This window comes from Aulonocara stuartgranti (assembly GCF_965226115.1).
Source record: "Aulonocara stuartgranti genome assembly, chromosome: 7".
NCBI classification, from domain to species: domain Eukaryota; kingdom Metazoa; phylum Chordata; class Actinopteri; order Cichliformes; family Cichlidae; genus Aulonocara; species Aulonocara stuartgranti.
The window spans coordinates 52,358,282-52,374,358 of NC_138945.1; the positions used below are offsets into that span (position 1 = coordinate 52,358,282).

General features: G+C 40.9%; 1 protein-coding gene across 1 annotated transcript in view; it reads right to left on the minus strand.

The window, feature by feature from the left end:
• The window catches only part of cntn1a (contactin 1a), a 63,979-nt gene extending 49,531 nt beyond the window's left edge, over nt 1-14,448 (minus strand). Inside the window, exon 1 of the mRNA XM_082539270.1 lies at nt 14,322-14,448. The gene's annotated coding sequence lies outside the window, so the exon portion shown is untranslated. The remainder of the gene's footprint in view (nt 1-14,321) is intronic.
• Nucleotides 14,449-16,077: the final 1,629 nt, after the last annotated feature.

Consider the following 16,077-nt stretch of genomic DNA (forward strand, 5'->3'; position numbering starts at 1 on the left):
TTTATGCTGCCAAATGTTCTGTCAGCTTGAAACTCCTTCTCTATCTTTCTCTCCCCGCCTCCCTCAGTGCAGAAACGGTCAAAGAGAAACAACTCTAATCTCTGCCACAACAGCAGAATAGGCAAGTGGACAGCCTCTAACGAGAATAATAACTGTACACCAAAGCATTAACCCGACTCACAGAAAACAGCATCACCAGATCACTCCTCCTTTTTCTATTCACAACCAGCCTCTCGATGTTAGGCTTTTCTGTGTTCATTATTCTCGTCTTCTGAGAAGACTGTGTGAATAAGCTGCAGGTGAGATCTGAGCAGAGGAGTTTTGAAGTGGGGCTATTAGCAGAGACTTTTCTAATGTGTGCGCGATGGCTGTTATCTTCAACTTGGGTTGCAGAAGTTTGATAGAGTCAGACCAAAGAGTCCTCTTCTCTATACACCGCTTAATTTCTGTATTTTTCTTCAGCTTTAAAGGAGAACCTCAGACAATCAAAACTGAGCGATTGAGTGCGTGGGTGGACGTGTGTGAATGTGTAGTATGCTTAAGTTCAAGTTTGCTGAAGACTCCAATGATCCCTCACCTCAATACTTAAGTGGACCTTTTCACAACTGGCAAAAGTTATTATGAAATGTCAGACAAAAATATACCTGTCAAGCACACAAGGCCAAAATGACTATTGAGACTCAATGCGAATCAGTGAATGCTGCAAGTAAGGCAGGTACTTCTTACTGTAAAAGATAAAGCGATGCCTTTGCGGACAGGTTTGTGAGACACCAGCCAATCACTGGCATTTATAAATCAATTCACACTCATTATAATACTCGGAGTAATCCCTGGGAAACAGAAACCAACAGGAGCTCAATCGATATTTGTCAGAATAACTCTGATGAATCAAAGACAGTGGATCAGCCACCCAGTATTGATTCGCTACCCATACCTTAGCATCACTCCTAAAACCCATTGACACCAGAATTAGCATGATTAGAACAATTTATTTCTTCCTGTGCTTCTATTAGTATTTCTGGTTTTACAGTTTCTCACTGAGATCTAAAGCTTATCCTCGTGAGTTGTAACAATTGTCTTATTCTGCATTTCTACAGTCAGTAAAGCTGGTGGGGGGGGGGGGGGGGGTTTAGAGTCTCAATACTTTTGGACAAAAATGACTTTTTTCAAGCTCATTCCTGCGTGTTCAAGACAAGCAAATTAAAAATTATTATTTGTGCCCAGGAATTAGCCACAGTGAATTCATGTCCCTTAGCAACACAGTGAAATGATTTAGCAGGCAGTGGAGTGAAGCACTTATTGTTGTGTCAGTTCTCACAGCATGCTGATTGATCTAAACCCACCAGCCTGACAAGATGGATTATTGGATGATCGTGATCAAACAAGTCTTGCCAGAATCTAGATGCCTCATATAGCAGGGACTTACTGACAACGGGAAAGTCATAGTCATCGTCTTTATCTAAAATCAGAGTGGGTCTTGCTAGTTCTCTCAAAAAGACTATGTGAAATGGTCCCCCTCTTCAGTTTACTGAACAGCAGTGCACAGTTTACTGTGCATTAGTGTAATGTACAGTTTGTCTCTTACTCACTGACCAATTACGAGAAGCCCTCTGTCTGCATTATACCCCATGCGCCATTAAGAAAAATTCCCTTGTGGGTTTATATTGGTTTTATTATTACAATATTACAGTGTAGTAATATTGTGATAATAACATACAAGCTATATTTAATGTACTACTACAATTATGTTTTCAATACATCAAGACCCATGTATTTTGGATAGCAATCAGTTAATACAAATCCCACATATATACTCAAGTCCTTCCCAATCAGTGGTGGGTTGTTGAAGAATTCAGGATGAGCACATTTACACTTTTTAAATATTTTTTTATATTTTTTATAATCTCTGCAGAATATATCCCTGTAGGGGAACCTATAGCCACAGCTTCACCCATATTCTTATGCCAAACCCCACAGCCACATAAAGACTGCAGAAGAATAAATGAAAACAGGAAAGGCAGACAGGGGCAACAAATTCATGCCGAGTGTGGACGTGCTCAAGCGTTGGGAATGATAATTTAATTTGTTGAACCCATTGTGGCTCCCACTGCTACTGTAGCTTTGATGCAAAAGGAGCCCATTTGCCAAGGGCAGCGCAGAACAATTTGCAGCTTTAAGTCACCAGGACCTGCAGAGATTTGTTTACTTCTAATATTGCCTATTTCCATATTTCTCTCCAAGGCGGATGTGGATGGATGACAGATTATTCCAGAAATTGAAAAAGTAAGAAACAAATCCCTTGGCACTCTCTTTCTGAGCAGCACTGGTGCCTGTTTGTCTGGACCACAGTAAGAGGTTGGGGAGAGCACACGCTCAGGCCTAACAAGATCTCTGGTATAAAAGACACATGCTGAGTTGTTTACTTTGGTGACTTACCGCTTAACGATTCATTAAACCAACTCAGACTCAATGAATCCCAAATGAAACATCATAATGCCAAGTTGGGTAGAAATGTAAACACCCTGCAATCTTGCTGATAAATAAGTCATTAAAAAGTGAATGAGGACATGAGATACCCATAAAATATGCTTCCTTGTACGACACTGCATTTATATGATGAAAGGATTTTCTTAAGATTAGAGATTTCCCTTTCTGAAATTTTTCCAAAAGCATTTCAGCTCAAACAAGAGGCCCAGACACCTCCTCCAGAGTTCAAAGTAGACAAGACAAAGCTGGCTTTATTATTCCCTTGACTTCCATTTACTGTATTGGCCTGTGCCGATGCTTTTAAGCAGCGGCATGGATATTCATGCCTACTCATCAGGAAGTCTTCCCTCACGACTTGTGCCACTGCAGGCTCTATGGTCTCTCTCAATGGGTGCATTTGTGTGTGCAATAATACACCCCTGTGACTTGGCACTCGAGCACCCTGTTGCAAAAAACAGTCAGCATGAACCCTCATTCAGATTGCTAGAAATCTGAATTTGACAACTAAGACATGCAATGCTTGCAGACCATCCGCCATCATACAGCCCACATGTTCACGTCCGGAACTGTAAGCATACCCGTTCACTTGTGTTTACTGTTGAGCACATGGCCACAGTCAGATGGCCTGTTGGAAAGCAACGTGTGTGCCGACTGACAATGAGAACAGTCTGGGCAAAGACCTGAGTCATTTGGTGCCTCTTTGGCCAAGTAACACCATGTGATCATGGCTCACAACACAGAACAGGTGCCCACTTACAAAAAACCCCTCAAAGAGACGGTGAAAGAGAGAGAGAGATGCAGCAAAAAGAATAAGCGCTTAGATCAATGTCAGACCACAAAAGGTATATTTCTGCAGCGTGGACTAAAATCCTCAAACCCAAAATTGGTACACCATGACACTAGTTGGCTATGTCAGCACGAGTAGGTGCAGATGTGTGGGAGCTCTCTGGCGTTCAGATCACCAGATTATCACTTTACATAAGGAAATCATCTCTTCCCAAGTACAAAGCTGTTTGTGCACAGTCCAACTGCTATTAAAGATAAGGCTCAGACAACCCACGCAGCTACAGATACAGCATTTCCAACCAAGCTGGCTTTCCCTCAAGTAGCAGCAAAAAACCCCTCTAAACTAGGTTATATGACGCTTCAAACAAATGCTTTGTTTGACTCCCTTGCATTTCTGCACACCTACATCTTGCTGGGCTTTATCCATTCCTGTGTGGCAGCATATTTCTTAAGACTCACGTGGACTAACTTAGCATTTATTCAGCTTTTTTTAAACTACTGATATTTATATAATGCATAATTACTCATAACAGTTTACTGTTTACTAGCCATATTTCAAGAAATTCACATGAAATGACAAAAAAAAGAGTACTGATCATATTAGTTTGACATGTAAACAATATTGATTGTTCACTTCAACACTAACCCCACCCCCCACCCCCGCCTCAGTCATATAGGACACCAGTGTTTTAGCTTGTCTTCTTATCCTCTATTGCAAGGGAGTTAAACAGAAGTCCAACTCCTCATCTTTCTATCCTTTGTGGACACAGTGGGGTTTTTTTGTGGCTGTGTGTACAGGATTGTGTGCTTTCTTACTGTGACACTGCACCCTTCACTCTGTCTGTCCTCCACACACTGTGGCCCTGTATGTGCAGCATGAGTGGAGCTGTGTGTTGTAGATAAGAGTCAGAGTATGGCAACTGTGGTGTGGGGCACGTGTGAAAAGACCACCAAAAAAAAAAAAAAAAACAGGGGGGGATTTAGCTGTCTTTCTCCCAGTCAGATTCACCTCTGGGTGCCCTTTCCTCCACACACTGCCATTACATCGTCCTCATGAATAATCCAGCCTGTGACACTATTCTGTGCTATTCTACTGACACATTTCACCATGAGGCTCAACACATGCAGTATGGAAGCTGTCCACTGCAGTGCCCTAGTGAACTACGACTTCCACGCTGTGTATGATGTACAACTTATTTTCGCTCATGATGTGAGAAATATTTTGCCGGAACCTTCCTCTGTCTAGACAGACGATAATCAGCTGTATCTTCACCCGTTTATTGTTCATTTGAATTCCATTACAGCAAGGCTGAAATGAGCAAAAGTAGAATAACATATCTTTAATTAAAAGCTGACTGCCCCTTCTCTGTCTCTCTTTTTTTCCTTTTCTCTCTCAACCACTCTCACTTGGATGTCTTAGCGAGCACTAGTCTGACTCATGACAATTAAAAGAGAGGCCGAGAACACCGAGAAGGCATGTGTTATTCTTCACGGGGCAATATTGGCCACTTATTCTTGGGGGCAATTTGTTGTTGCTAAGGAAAATGTGAGAATAGTGTCAGCAGCATGAATTAGCAGATTGCAACAGAAGCTCCTCCAGCTACAAACTCAGCCAAGGAAAAGGATGTGGAGGATAATTAGTGCACAAGTTGCACGCATAAGTCAGACACATTTCCCAGAACGCTGGTTTTCAGATCTGAATAATGATATGCCAACTTAAAAGAACAACTTTTGTTTAGGGACATTTTAGAGTAATTCGTCGGAAGCTATTAGTGCTGCTGTATTCTACCGTTAGTGCTATGAGAAAACATGACGCAGGTTGTTACATCACCTTGTGAGTTTGTGAGCCAAATGTGACAATGTCGAGCCAGTGAAATAGTGCGGCCCTGATGTGTCAGCTGGCACGGCAAGGACTTATACAAAGAGTACACTCCTTGGGCTAGGAAAGACTATATAAGCATTCTTTGACTGCTTTTATTCACACTCATTAGCTATGCAGCAAGGGAGCTGATTTGAGACCCTTTGAGAGGATCCAGAGAAACCAGGTCTGTTAGTGTGAAATGGAAAACCGACCTGTTTGTCAGTCTCACCTACACCGAATGCTAATGCTGCTCTCATCAATGGGCTCTTCATGCAGAGATCCAGCCGAGGACATAGGAACTAGCACCAGTAAAATACAACCACAGGGCAGCACAGCAAAGGAGCCAGAAGAGGACAGTGGCGTGCCACAGCCCGCAACAGCTACAGCTTTTATCTGCGGTTACACTGATCTGAGGAATGAAGGTAGAGATCCAACTGTTTTGTTCTGTTTCTCATAATGCCTTCAGCAGCCCTTCACTCACTGCCTCTTTCTCCTTCTGCCATTTACATTGCTTGAGAGAAGGAGTGAATAACAACAGGCTTTCAAAACAATTCTAAAGTGTTAAATCAATACAGACAAGCTCCGGTAAAAATAAGTAACAGTAATATACAGCCAGAAGGCCTGAAAGGGAACACAACACTGCATTATAACTTTTAACCGATCCTCTTAGTGAAGAGCTCTCTGTGAGAGGCAATTACGGCATCCAGTGAGTGATTTTAAACATACGTAGCATGGTGCATAATTTAAAAAATATAACCTAATGGACATACAACTCGAGTCAGAGGTTTACATACACTCATCATGGGCATGATTATTATGGCAGTTTGTGGGCCTTCTGGATTCTTCTGGATTTATTTGACTTGTTTGGCTTGACATATTGCACCACTAATATTGGGTTGAATGTCCATTAGCAACTTGCACCTCGACCAGATGCTTTTGGTATCCATCAACAACCTTTTAGCATAATTCTGGTTGCATATTTGAAAACTCTTCTTGGCAGAATTGGTAGAATTCAATTAAATTAGTTGGTTTTTTTGGAGATCAACTCTACTTTTAAGTCCACAAATTTCCATTAGGGCAAAGGTCAGTTGAGGCTTTGAGACGTCCATTCCAGAAGCTCAGTTGGGCATTTATAAGCAACTGCAATTTGCCATTATCTGACTCAGACTTTGGCATTATGTAGAAGTCGAATGACCTCCCAAATCGACTTCACCTCAAATTAACAGCTAAAACAACAGCTATAATTGAAACTTACGCACAACTGGGTGTTCCAACAGGACAATGAACCCAAACGCATATCAGAATTGGTTTTGGAATGGGCAAAGCAGGCTAACATTAAGCTGCTGAAATGGCCTTCCCAAAATCCCAAAAAATATTCAGCAATAATTACATGAGAAACTTGTTGGTGGCTATCAAAAAGATCTGGAGCAAGTATGTGCAACTTGCAAAGGTACATTTAACCTAATATTTAGGGCCGAGGTTCACTTTTGGCTCTGTAATTATACTTTTAATCCTATGTGGATTAGAGAAAGTGCAAAAATAATTTTCAAACTTGTTCAAAGTCTTATCTTTTTTAAAGCCATTAAGGATGTCTCCTGTACAATCATTTGAAATCAACTTGAAACAAAACACTAAAAAAACCCAGAACTACCATGACATTGATGTCCATGATTGCATGTATAATTTGACCAAAACTTACAAATTAAATTTAATAGCAGTGAAGATGGAAATAGAAAGCCACAATTCATATGTGTAACATTAGTATGAGTAGTCTAAGCAATAAAAAGAGCAGGTAAGCAAACAGAACAGATTGAATAATGGACAATGCAGTAGCACTTGCTGAGGCTTCTAGTGCTATACTTCCCATCTCTGTCAAGGGTAATGGGATTTCTTAGGTTTAAATGCACTTCACTCACTCTGTGTAGCCAATAGGAAGCTAAACTATTGATCCACAAACAATTTAGCTGTCCAGCTGTCCAGAAAGGGGAAAAACAGGGTGCCCCTAAACGTATAATTAGGCTTCCTGAGAGATCAACTTCTTCAGTATTCGAGCCACGTACCAGGAAGCCTTTCCCTTGGGGCTCTTTCTGCTATTAGCCTTCTATTACTTACAGTTCTACAATCCCTCACCCCGAGGTTTAGGGCCTTAATAAGCTAAAGAACTAAGATACATCTTACCAAGGACACTTTGGGTTAATGCAAAAATCTTCACTGACCCTCTCATTCTGTCATCTCCAACAGGCCACTGTTTTTCCATAGCTTTCATAGCTCCGGTTTAGTATGCTGTCAAGGCAACAGTGCATGCATCATCACCTTGAGGCAGCTTTTAGTCAGCTAGCATGAAAAACAGCATATAGTATACATGAAAGGCAGTGCTATATGGAGAAGAGTGTAGTCATGCTTGGAAGCCTTGCAGGCTGAACTAGCATGCAGATGAATTTGAGTTCTTGTCCTCCACACATGCTCACAGCACCATAGCAACAGGCCTTGCTCAAAGGCCCCAAGAGCAGCAAGGCCCCACCGAAAAAGACACTTTCATACTTAATAGGGGGCGTTCAGTCCACCAACTTCTTTCTCCTCAGCGCTATAACATAACAATGCAAGCAATTAAAGTTTAACTTTCACACGCTCATAATGAACACTGATTAAATAGCTTCAGTGTTTTCCAAGAACCATTCCTCCTGCTCCACCAAGCAGCTAAAAAAATTCAATGTTTCAATTATTTACTTAATCTATGTGCGCTCATTTTATTTCAGCTCAGTCTGGGAGTACTCCAGGCATTTACATTTGTGCTAGTTTCTCTCCTGTGATCTGCTGTTCCCCCGAGTGTGTTTGAGTCTAGTTCACCTTGTTTGTGAGTGAGAGAGTTGGAGTGAAGCACGGAGCGTGAAAGAGCAGAGACGGGGTGAAGCTAGGGTTATACTTTTTGCATCGGTGAGTACCCGAGGATCCACTTTGGCCAGAGTGGTAAAAATATCTTCATCGAAGAGTACACGTGAGGCACTGAACTTTCACCCCCAAAACCTCCAATTTGTTGTGATCACACTGATTTGTTCATCCCACTACCTCACAAGGGCACCAGCTCTGCATGCATCCAAGTGGACTTCAAGCGTACTCGAAAGATGCAGCAATCTGTGCGCACACAGGGGTATAAAGCTCCCCTTTTTCAAGTTGATAAAAACTTGTTAGCAAACTGTAAGTATAACAGCCCAAAGCAGTCAACCTGTGGAAAACCATAAGGGTTAAATTCAGTTCCTCAAAAAATAATGCTAAATGCTAGATTTTATGTGCAGATTATAGAGGAAATGTAACCTAGTTATATGTAGTGTACACATGCTGGCAAAAAAAGATACTTTTTTTCAAGTTTTTAAACATGCAAAACATCTCTGCTCTGTGCCAAAAGTCATTCATTTTCTTCTTCACAAAATGCTTCTGATTCCTTACGATTTGCAATTTATTAACATGCTTTGTAACACAGTGACATAAATTAAAATCTCAACAGATTGGGAATTTCCTTGTAAACAAGATTTTCATTGTAACCCTCTGGTTAGAAATCCCAGTGAATACATCAGACACGCTCTGCTGATTTTCAAATTGCAATCGAAAGTCATCTCGTACAGGACCGAAATAGAGCACCGAGTTGTTTGGCTGCACAGCTTCTCAGCATCCCTGTAAACAAAGTATCTGACTACACCTACAAAGGTGCAAAAACAGATGGCTCTAGGCTCCCACGTGGGAAGTGAGTCCACTGCGTGTAACATAATATTTCTGCTTAGCTAAATAGAAAAGGGGGCAATCTGAGACTTTAAAAAGTGGTATAATTAAGACCCAGTCACAAAGAGAGGTCTGAAATTGACTACTCCATTAGAGAAAACTGTCCTCTGAATTTGGTAACCTTGCAAAGTGATAGCTTAAACTCTTTATCATTATTAAATACTAAACACTTAAATACAAGCTGAAAAGAACTGAGCTGTAATGAACTATTTAATGAACTCTTCATATTACTGCATAAATGAAATATCATCAAGATAGATGAGGGTTGCTCTGCTAATGAGGAAACAAACAATATTTAGGGCTGGCACCATAATGAAGGAAGACAAATATTATCAGAAATAACCTAAAAGAAAATTCCTGTTCACAGGAGCACACATTTGTAATCTTGCTCTAATTGACTGGATAAATCCCATAAGATTTACTTTGATTATAAAGCCTAAAAATATCTCAGAGAAAACCAAGTGAAACATCAGAGAAAAGAAATGAAATCTTGTCAGATTTAACCTAATTACAGATTTAAACTCCTCTTAAATGTCACCAAGATCATCGACTTGCTGAAAAATATATATTTTATGAGGTACAGATGTTCTAGAACTAAATGTTCTAAATTTTATAAATGTTTTTTCATCTTTATTTTTTTTATTTTATCTAAATTACTCTCTTAACTTACCCCAAAAAGCTAAAGATGGCTCTTCTTCTTCTACTCATCCTGTATGCGTGCGATAACACTTTGATAACACTGATCGATATCCACCCTTTTTAAGTGGAAGGGGGAGATAACTGATGCTACCTGCTTGTCTGGTCTGCATTATCTTAATGAAAATTAAGATAATGTTTATCTGTCCACCAGTGACACGTCACTTTGGGCAGACAGATAAACAGGAAGAACCATGCATTACTAAAGAAGCGTGCCACTTTATGCAGACTCACACAGATTAGAAGAAGATAACAAATTTTATATCTCTTTTTCTATATATACATATCTTGAGGGTAGCTTATTTTTCTGTCTTTAGAACTAAACCACTCCAGTCTGCATTTGCAAAACAAACCAGAAGAACCACATGAGCCAACTCAGCACTTAGCAGAGTCACATAGATTACACGAAGAAGAACAGCTATACAAAGGGTAAAAAAATAAATAAACTAAGTCATTTCTTTTTTGTTTTCCTATCTTTGTCCTTCACCGGGATCTTCAACGCTATAAATAGACATGTCATTTAGCAGGTGATATCAAAAAAATCTATTTTTATCTTTAGTATTGTTCCGCGTTTGTGTAAACTAACAGAAGGCTGTTCATGCAGGTTGTAGCCTCTTTTTTTTAAATCATGAAGTAGACATGCCAGATGCAAATCATATCTTTCTAGAGCAGGGGTGGGCAATCTCAGTCCACGAGGGCTGGTGTCCCTGCAGGTTTTAGATCTCACCTTGGGTCAACACACCTGAATCACATGATTAGTTCGTTACCAGGCCTCTGGAGAACTTCAGGACATGTTGAGGAGCTAATTTAGCCATTTAAATCAGCTGTGTTGGTTCGAGGACACATCTAAAACCTGCAGGGACACCGGCCCTCGTGGACTGAGATTGCCCACCCCTGTTCTAGAGAGTCAGTCACATTTTAAAAATCATACAAGCTAAATCCAGTGTAGATGATTAATTGTTCATAGGCAGCATTGGCTTGGAATTAGAAATAAGTAGCCTCCTGGAGCATTATTATCATCAGATTCACAGGAGTAACAGTAGTGCTGTAAGTGAATGAGCTGTAAATGAGTGCTGTAAGACTAAACACACCAATGAAAGAAAAGGCCTAAACTCTGGACTCCTACAGCAAGGGGTTTCTGTGGCTCTGTATTTCTCTGTGGGGTCTTTTGCTAGCATGGATTGGGTTCGCTTGTCACCGTAGAGAAAAGGGTTACAGCAAATCTCACAAGCTGACCTGATCAATGACATATCTGTCTTGGAGGGAATCGGCTTTTGGACAATGAGAATGCCTCCACCAAAAGGGCATGATGTACACTATATATGAAAATAATGCATGTGAATCATGTTGTATTAAATAAGGCTTTTAACTAGTGAGTTAAACCATAAATTCATTTATTTATTTTACTGAGGTCAAAATGAATCTATTCTTTTTCTGAGACTTTTATGCTCTGATTTCTGCTACCAGGGGATTCGCCACCTGTTGGACATTAAAAAGAATGCAGATTTGCCTTTGAGAGCCCTGTATCCATATTTATATACAGTCTATAATGATATGCTTTGGCCTTCTCAGTAAACAGGACCCAACTGAAGATTTTAGACTAAGGTGTTAGACACCACACACTGGCATTCAATTTGATATCACATCTGACAAAAGAAACACTAACTTCTTACATTTGAGAAGACAAAACCAGCAAAACCAAAGTGATTTGTGATTTGGCTTCAGTTCTAACCTGCACGGCTCTTATATCTCCCTAATGGCTCTGCAAAATAAATAAGTATCATCCCATTACAACACTGTAAGTGCAGCTGAATACAATTACACTTGCATTAGCTTTATAGAATTGCACAAATTAGATGGGTTAGCAACACGTGGTGTGCAAATATCCACTATGCTTATGAGTTCTTGGTAGTGCTGTCTTTCTATATAGGATCTATATGATAAAAAGCATGCAGAGAGCAGGGTGCAGCATACACTGGCAGAATCATGCCTAGTGAAAACTGTATTCAGATAGCCAAGGATGGCAGATGGATACTGAAGCCCATTCTAGTTCTAAACTATGAACAGAGAGGTCTGTCTCCAGGCAAGCACAGAAGACGTCATGTCTCTCTGCCTCACCACCGTACCATTAGTGAAGCTCGCTATTGATTGATGGTGTGTAAATTGCTGAGCAATCTATGGAAAGCATCAAGACGACAGCATTTCACGTTTTGTCAGCAGGACACAGAGAAGCACTCTTACAGCAAAGACAGCAAGAAAGAGCGGCGTTTGTGCGCGTGTTCCTCGCACAGTGTTCAACGTCATGGGCTGTCTCGTCCCGCTGCATCCTCTCGTAGCACATTCACCCTTACAATGAGGCAAGTCTACAAGATGTATTCCCTTCAGCGTATCTGACACAGCACTCAATGTGAGAGAACAAACAGCATCTAACAAACTTGTCCTACTGCTGCCAAATGCTATTGTTGCCAATCAGTTTAGCGTGTTTTTGTGAAAATCAAAGGTCAAATCTATCTTCTTCAGTTAGGCTAATGCTCAGGTCCAGGAATTTATAGTGCAAGGCTTGGAAGGACATCGGGAAACAATCTAATCTCCTAAAGGGACTCTCAAATCTTAGATTGAAAACATCCAAGGTTCTTTTTGATGCTCATATCAAGCGAGTAGTGTTTTAAGGACAAGGGGAATGAACCAAAAATCTCTTTGTGCCTTATTTTCATATAAAAGTCTCATAATATGTCTGCAGTAAAATAAAATAAAAAGGCTAAATCCCAGATAAGAAAAGACCATTTCTCTCCCTCATTCTCATATTCACAAGTTAGATGTTGAGTGAAGCGAAGTCTCGATGGGAAAGTTCACATTCAGGCCAGCTCTATCTTCTGCCTCAGGTGAGGTTCACCTGTCTACATCAATACATTGCAGATACATGTGACTGATGCTTCAAACCAAAGAAGAAATACTGTAAGTGCATGTTTATGTTGAGTTATTTGACTGTGACACTAATGGAGGCTGAGCCTGTCCTGTGACGCCGACACGCATCAAAAACCAGGGACATCTTACAGGATACTGTGGTATGCCGGGCCAGTGTGCTGGCAGAGAACAGCTTATTTCAAAATTCAGAACAGAGACATTTTGCTGTGGAGCCAGGGGATAAAACGCAAGATGCTACTTTGCACACACAAGGATAGCCTACTTCTGTGAAGAGTAAATTCATTCACTTGGAGGAGAGTGTCTGTCCTCGGGGTGTCCACGGGGTAGCACAGGATGCATTAACAGCAGCAAGCTTACAAGATTCATAAAGCTCGCCACCTGACAGGCGCCAATGGAATCCCTGTGACATTTTGTGCCACATTAGAGCTCTGATTCAGCCAGGACACACACAGTGAACAATCCTTCACTTGCAATGAGTGGTGTAAACAAAGTCAGAATGAAAATGTAGGCCAGAAATATCTAGCCTATTCACAGAGGATTTTCAAACCTCAGCAAATAACCTGAAAATACTTCGAGTAATTACACTGTGAACCACATAATGCAAAGTTGTGGCTGCTTAAAATATCTTTTGCCCTGACCGCCAATCAAAGCAGTTCATTGGGGCCACTCTTTAGCATCGTAATGAATACTATAGCAGTGTAAAAGCCAAGACATTAAGTTATTCAGTAGTCATGGAGACATAGATCAGGCAGTCTTAACGATGTCAGTTATTTTTTGCCAGACTTGAGCCACTGCTGCTATTAATGAGCTCATAGGTTACAATATTCTCCAATCCGTGGTGAGCCCCATACATATGCAGAATACCAATGTATGTCATGAATCATCATATCTGGGATTTTTTTATATACATAATTGGACTGTGTCCCCAATGAGTGCAATTTTATACACATTTTATGTATTTTTTTATTATTAATATTCAGGCTACATGTTGGAAGTCTCTTTATAAATGTCCCAAAAGCCCCTGTTGATTCTCTAAGCCTGAGTTTACCAACATAACATGAGCAGTTCCTCTTCACTAAAACCTAGTCTGGTGAGTCAGGACGCGCCCATGACTCCGTCTCCAGCACCTGACAGAAAGACCCTGCAATGGGCCATTACGAAGCGTTACGGCTCAGTCTGCTGGTAAAGATGACATACAGCCATTAGTCTCAATCAATCGTGGTGCTGAAACCGGGAAGTGGGTTATACTCCCACCCCAGATCAAAGTGTTTACGGATGCCTCTTCATAATTTCTTGGCTGCGAGGGAGCCAGTAGTTTGAATCATCATCGGTATGTGCAGCGCTACCAGGATATGGCCTCTGGCGTGTTTTCATTTATCTTGACTTATACGTTCGGACTTATTACTTCAAAACAGATGCGCAAAAAAGGGGAAAACACATCACGAACCCACCATCGAGTGTGTTTTGGGAGGTCAGGATGTACAGATGCTAAAAAAGCAGCATCCCCGCCACGCACGCCGCGATCATATTGATCACGTTATCTGTCTGGATCTACATGCAAAAAAATCATAAATTCTTTTTGGGTTTTTTGTCTTTTTCGCGTCCAAATCGTTACATATTTCTGCATTGCGGGCGGCTGAATGAGCTCAATCTCATCCGCGCATCCCACTTGCCCGTTGTAAACAACGCTGATTTCCCAGCTGTCAAAAAAAAAGCTGCACCCGGCTTCTTCTGAAATAATGTCAAAAAATCAGTTCTCACGCTGTCTGCTCAGCGCTCTCCTCGTCCTTACCTTGCGTAGCGGGCAACTGCGTCCGTCCGTCCGTCCGTTGTGTCCTTCAGGATGCTCACACCTGCTCAGCACCGCATCGCCGGGCGCTCAAGATCAGGGAAAGAAACTGACGGAGCCGCGGTCCTGTCCCCGTGGACTGAAAGAAGGGTTATGGCGGCTGACTTAGGGGGGCGCTAGACCTGCTCGTTCCACATGACCACAGTGGACCCCGCAGTGAAGCCCAGACCACTTTCAGATTAGAGCAGCCCATGAAGTTTTTCTTTAGTTATTATTTAACATAAAATGATAAAGGGGCTGTATTAAAATAATTTATTCTGTCGCCTACTGGGAAGTTTTAGATCTCTTCTTGATTTAAATGAGGGAGAACATGATTTATATATCTTCTTGAGATGTGTTTTCCCCTTTTGCCCTTTAAAAAAAAAGTAAATGAAATGATACATATTAAAACTCAGCAGCACATTCTGACATCCAGCAGACATAAGCAAATGAAGCCCATTTGAAGTAATTTTTGACTGCTAAGCGTTTGCCTCAGTTCAATACTCACTATCTTTTAACTCTGATTTTCTCTCCTTGGAGTCTGTCCCAGATATTAATGCATGTACATGCACAGATCAGTTTGTTTTTAACTAATAAACGGGATGAATAATGAATTTGGTTGCTCCGAAAATGTAGTGTTCTTGAATAACCTACACATTTTAAACATCTGTGGGTATTAAGTACAGTTCCCTACAGCTCATTACTGGTGGCAAAGACAGAAAAAACTATAGTTCCTGTTGCTAGATTTGGTTAACCTCCATCCCTCTACCATCTCTCACGTGATGCCAACATTAACCTTCAGTGGTCTCATCCCTAACTGGACCAGTCTCATACACCTGAGTCCCATCAGTTAACACTTGCTCTCTGATATCTTTTGTTCTGCTTTTGCTGCACAGAGGATTTGTCGAATACTTTGAGACCAGTTTTAATGAATGAGAATCAAATTTGTCTGCCTCCAAGAAATAAATAACAAAACACGGACGTATAAATAAATATCTCAGCCCTTCATCGGTCATCAGTTCTGCTTTACCGACTGAAATGTATGCACACAGAAAACTTTTTTAAGACAAACTGGTTCCTATGGAATAGTGTTTATTTTGCAATGCATATGTGCACTTGGAAGCTGATTTTTAATGTGCTTGTTGGATGATTTGTGCTGTGCCACAAACTAAAAATTCCATCCGCTGTTTTGGGCTTGCAGCTAAACTCTCAGACAAAAAATCGTAAATCTTGGATGGATAAATTGATCTGCGTGTCTGCACACTGCTGAGAAACGAGTGTGACGGCAGTCTGCATATTAACTGTCAGCTTGTTGTTCATCGTGCCGATATCAAAAGGGCACCTCTACTAATTACAACGCCTTGCCCATGTGTCAGTCTAAACATGAAACCATCTCAATCCCCTGGGATTAGATCTAAATCTTGGATGTAAACACCAAACGCCAAGTAATAATCTGCGGTGGCAGAAGCCTATAAATAATGCAGGAATCCTTGAGAAAGAGCAGGGCAGAATTAATTGAAGGACTTAGCCTCTCTGGCTAAGATATCAAAGAAGTTTTTTTTATGCCTTCTTCTTTTTTTAGTGTGATCAGAAACGGACTTTACATTGAGGGTATGGCCCTCAATGTAAAAGGCAGATCAAGCTGAGTGTAGCAGCTTTGTTCCCCAGAGATATAGTTATTATTCAGACTTTTAATCAAGAAGCGATTGTTTCCTCTCAG